The 5,116-nt window shown below is 40.1% G+C and overlaps 1 long non-coding RNA gene across 1 annotated transcript; it reads left to right on the top strand.

Annotated features, from left to right (window-relative positions):
* Positions 1-881: 881 nt before the first annotated feature.
* On the top strand, positions 882-4,790 carry LOC130722031 (uncharacterized). The gene is made up of 3 exons (XR_009013749.1): positions 882-1,507; positions 2,316-2,432; positions 3,961-4,790. It is a non-coding gene; the product is annotated as an uncharacterized LOC130722031 (long non-coding RNA).
* The last annotated feature ends 326 nt before the right edge of the window (positions 4,791-5,116 follow it).

The following is a 5,116-nucleotide window of genomic DNA, read 5'->3' as shown; positions in this document are numbered from 1 at the left end:
TCCTTTCTGAGGGTGGGCCAGTAGAAACCCGCCCTTAGTACTTTGTGTAAGACCCAAGTTTTTAAGCTTAGAATAAGTGGAAGAGATTTCCATTTACGACTAGGCTTGATGTATCGTGAAGGAAAACCTGAACAAGAGTTCATCGAATGGAATATATTTATGAAGGAGAAAGTTCAGCAAAAGTCTAAGGATTGTATCGAAGTCGATAAAAGGTATAGCACGATCGATATACGCTTAAACCTAGGTCAGAAACTCTAGAATATAGCTAGTTTTCACTTATAGGCACGATGGAAGTTAATTCCAAAAATCTTCAGAGAAATGTTAGAACTTCTCTTTTTCCATATATCACAATCGTTTCGAGGCGAAACTCTAGAATCTACGAACGTCCGATTCCAATCATCGGAAGTTTGCCGAAACCGAAACCCTGGTATTTCAAAACCTTAGAATCACTCGACAATGAAGACTTTTTCTATTCAGAGCTTCAAATGAAGATTCTACACGCGTACACCCATTTCTCTTGATGATTTCAATCTTTCTTCAGAAGGAAGTTTCTTCATCCGACGTCAAACGCAAAAAGTAGTTTTGCGGCATATTTCAACCCATACTACGTTCAAGCTATTTTCTCACTTAAATGAACCAGGAACAAGTATCGACATTTTATAGAGAGATACTTAACTCTGATGCATAATATGACAACTTCATATTTGTTCTGATCGTCTCACAGTTATTCTTTAGCTCAGTTTCTACTCCTTTCTTGGTTTATGAATCATTTTATTTTGCTCAAAGTGATTCAAATTTATATTTTATCATTTCATAGAGTTCCTCATAATTTTTATATAATAATATATCACTCTTATATTTTTCTCTTAACTCTATGAGTTAAATCATTCGGTGTCTAAATCAATTCGTACCGATTTTAAAAATATCTTCTCAAAACATCTTGAATAAATATCTCACCACTTGTTCTCCCACTTGCAATTCACCACCAGCTTTCTTTTCTTATTCATTTTCTTTCTTTCTCCTTCATTCACGTCCCTTATTTTCTTTTCCTGCAACACTTCTTCTTTCTTTCATTTTCTTTTGCTGAAGCAACCCATAGGATATTTTGAATTCAGATATTTTCTATCTATCCTCGTCACGTTCTTATCTACTTCTTCTCTATCCTTTCCTTTACATATCTGAATGATTATTATCATCACATTTTGGCACAGCATAATCCCAATCCCCTCACCTCTCGACCCATTCTCTCTTCTCACCACCAACATCACCATTCTTCTTCGTTTTTGTCTCTTCTTGGCAGCAAGCATCACCGTCATCTTTCTTTCCCTTGGCAGTCCACGCACACCATGTTTCTTCTTCTACAAATCACGTTTTTCTTCTCCTTTCTTCTTCTTCATTACTTTTCTTTTCTCCATGGCTGGCCAAACGCACCACAACCCTCTGTCCTTCTTCCTCACGTAGCTCCCTTGGACAACCACAGTAACCATAATCTCTATGGACTTATATGGTAAATAATCTCTTCTTTATTCTTTTAGTTTCCACACATAGTGTTTTCATTAAAGTTATGACTATGGAAATGATTCACTAAACTTTGATTTTTGTTTTCAAAAATGTTGAGTTCTTGTCTTTGTAAAATTTTCAATTAGAGCTTTTTCCAAAGTGCTTTTACAAATGTTATTCCCCATCACCGGATCTATGGATTTCACCGATTAGTTTTCTAAAAAGTTGTTTTTTTTGAGTTAAGTGATTTTGAGATTTTAATGATTTTAATTTAAGCCTTGATTATTTATTTTTTTTAAATGAAAAAGAAATGGCTTTGGAAGTGATTTTAGGAAAAAGGAAAATTTATACATGGTTATGTAGATGTGGCCGAGCCTATGGCATGTGTTTTGGGTTTGGAAAATCAATTCTGAAACTTGTTTTTGTTTAGTGAAAATCATAAGTTAAGTTTATGGACTAAAAGTTTATTGTGGGAAAACTTTAGGATTAAAGCACAAGAGGCTGAGAAGTTTTGGGTTAAACCGGAGTTTTAAAAGTCTTGGGGTTTGTTTGATAAATTTATAAAAGATTGAGGGTTGAAAAAGAACTTACTTTTATGTGAGGACCTTTTCGTGATTATGTGCTTATCAAGGGACTAGGGTTGAATTATTTAAAAGTTGAGGAGTTGTTTGCGAAACGTGTTTTTTTTAAGGGCCTTTCTTTAAAACTCACAAATATTTTATCTTTGGACTTTAGTCCTTGAAACATAAAGTTTGTGCATTTAGCCTAAGTGAGCTAGAAAGATTGGCTAAGGTTTAGTATGTGAACTTGTGAAGGGTACGAAGGACGAAAGCGCCTTGCGACGAAGCTAAAGAATAGAAGGAAGCGAGCCGACGCGGAAAACAAAGATGTGATAGGATTGGAGTTGCAGTTTAGGAAGAAAATTGGCTAAGGTGAGGGCATCTCACTGAATCTCTAGTTAATGCTTAGGGTCGATGCTTTCGACATTGTTTACTGTTTATGCACTTGTTTGTGTTTGATTGGAAAAATGTTTTCTGAGGCTTCGGCTGACAATGTAGATGATTCATCTACTGAATGTTTTTGAGATTGACTTACATGCTATGTGCTATGTGGGTAATCTAGGATGTGTGGTGCATGCTTTATATGCTAAGTGCTATGTGTTTATTCTGAGATGTACTGATATATGACATGTTGTTGATTGTGATGAGTTAATTATGCTTCTGCAATGAAATCTGAGATTCTGAGTAGTGAGAATAGCGGGCAGGTCATGCCGATTTTATTTTGAGAGTTTTGAGAAAGTTGATAGGACGAATGAGATTCGGGCCTTGTTATGGTGTTTCAAGGATCGAGACATTCTCTGGTGTAATTTGGGGATTAGGAGATCCCGAGAACTTATAAGATTTTGCGATAAGACTAAAAGGATATTATTTTGAAAAGAAAACTCATAAGACATTAAAAACCTCTAAATCTTCAATTAATGATAATTAACTCGAAAGGAAGCTTCGGATGCAAATCTTAGTTTTTGGAAAACGAGAAGTGTCGTCGGATCCAATCGTTGAGGAAGTTGAGAAGTGTTGAGTATGTCGATGTTCTTGTGCTGTTGGAGCAGCTGTGTTGAGTATGTTGATGCTCTTGTGCTGTTGGAGCAGCTATGTGTTGTTGGGCTATCCTGAGGATAAGTCCGGGAAACCGTTAGTTTCCGAGAGTGTGATACTCTGTGCTCGTTGAGCAGTTGTGACCATCGGATTGAGATGAGTCGGACGATTTGGAGATCATCGTGAGTTATGTGTTGTTGTGAAGAAGTGTCTTTTGTCGCAGAATCGACTTTACCTTAGGGTAAGCTTTTAGAGACTTTAATTTAGTTAGAACACGTGGCGACGTGTCGAGTGAGATTCGGAGACGTTGTTTGACTAATCATCCTGCATTCATGCAACATTAATGAGGTATTAACACAGGACGTACTCTGGACCTCGTCGGTTTCCAAAATGGTCATAAGACCCGGAATGCCGTGTAAGAGCGTTTGTAGACGACTCTTGTAGCAGACCGAAATGGCAGACCTTCGGGTTTACTGCTGATCTGGCTACCTTGTGTGGTGTAAGAGGCACGCGGGCCGAAATGGTCCCACCGTGGCTGGTGTTAGGGCTGATCCGTTTGATGTCCATCCGTTTCCGGAATGCATGTGGTTAACTGGGTTAACCGTCATTTGCATATCATGCAACATGCATACTAATTTAGTTGTTGAGTGTGATTGGTAATTGTTAATCCTATTTGGAAATATGCTGTCTGCTATTATTGCGTTTATGTTATTGTGGAACATGCAACCCTAGGAATGATATCTCTAGCTATAAGCCTAAGTGACTATCTATTATTTGTACCTATTGGGTTTATTATCTACATAATTCTTTAGAGTTGACCCTCGCTTCTTCTGTGTGTGTTTTGGCGGACAACGCCTTTTGTCAGATGTCCATTGCGGACTGGTTCACAATGGTCCACCCTTTGGGGGGGATCAGATATGAGGTGATTGACCAGGATGACCCCGGTTCGTGGGTGGTAGACCCCGCTAGCCATCGCGCGACGTACTCCGGGAGGATCATGGAGGACCATGTAGATAGTGGAGGACTCTTGAGGTCAGGAGTGCTGCGGAGATGCTCTGTCAGCTTCAACTTGCCACTGGGCGTTCACTGTGGACCAGGATTTGGAGGAGCATCGCCGCCACCGTCATCTTCAGAGGACGAGGATCCCTCAGAGGAGGAGCCAGTGGGAGTGCCTTCGGCAGAGTCCAGTTCACCCACCGTTGCGATCATTGATGATCAGGGTTCGGGCCCTAAGCCCGTGAGTCCAGCATCGGAGCGCATCGCGGTTGCGAGGGGAGGACGGATAGGGTTGGTAGACTTAGTCGTTCTGGATTCTGATTCAGACGACAATCATGCTAGCACGTAGGTTTAGTGCTGGTGTGAGCTCCTCGAGTTAGGATTAGTGTAGGAGTAGAGTCTTAGCTCTGACAGTCTTTGCTTCATTTGTTTCTTTGGGGACAGGGTAGTTCCGCCTATAGCTTTTTGTGTGGTTTCTTTACGGGAATCACAGAGAGTTGGTTGGACTTAGGAGGTCTTATTTTCAGACCATTGGGTCAGCTTATTCTCAGTTTTGAGGGATGGTGTTGCGGACACTTCACCTTTTCATTTGGTTTGTACATATTGCCTACGGGCGCTACTCTTCTATTACCCGTCACTGGAGGTTTACTCGTGACGAGGTTGCTACTTACAGCGGGGGCTGTTATATATTTTGTATATTAGTTTTATTGCTTTTCGCATTTGGGTTTTATCTATTTCAGTCTTGTCTTAGTTGTTATCGAAAAAAAAATATTCACGTTTTTCCGCATTAAGTTTACTTTTGGTTACTAAAGTGACGCCACCGAAATCGGGGTGTTACACTTTGCAGGCCAAAGACCTTCCCCCGATGTGGCTCGCACACACTCCTTCATGCACCTCAGACATTATCGCCTCATATTTTTCTGGCGGTACACATTTCAACAGTGGCGTCGAAAAACCACGACGATACAAGTGTTCGTCAACGAGAGTATAGTGGCTCGTCTCTCGCCTTTGTTCCTTTGTGCATT

The sequence above is a fragment of the Lotus japonicus genome, chromosome 6 (genome assembly GCF_012489685.1).
Source record: "Lotus japonicus ecotype B-129 chromosome 6, LjGifu_v1.2".
Taxonomy (NCBI): domain Eukaryota; kingdom Viridiplantae; phylum Streptophyta; class Magnoliopsida; order Fabales; family Fabaceae; genus Lotus; species Lotus japonicus.
The sequence above is the reverse complement of the archived record's forward strand: the minus strand, read 5'-3'. Positions and strand labels throughout refer to the sequence as shown.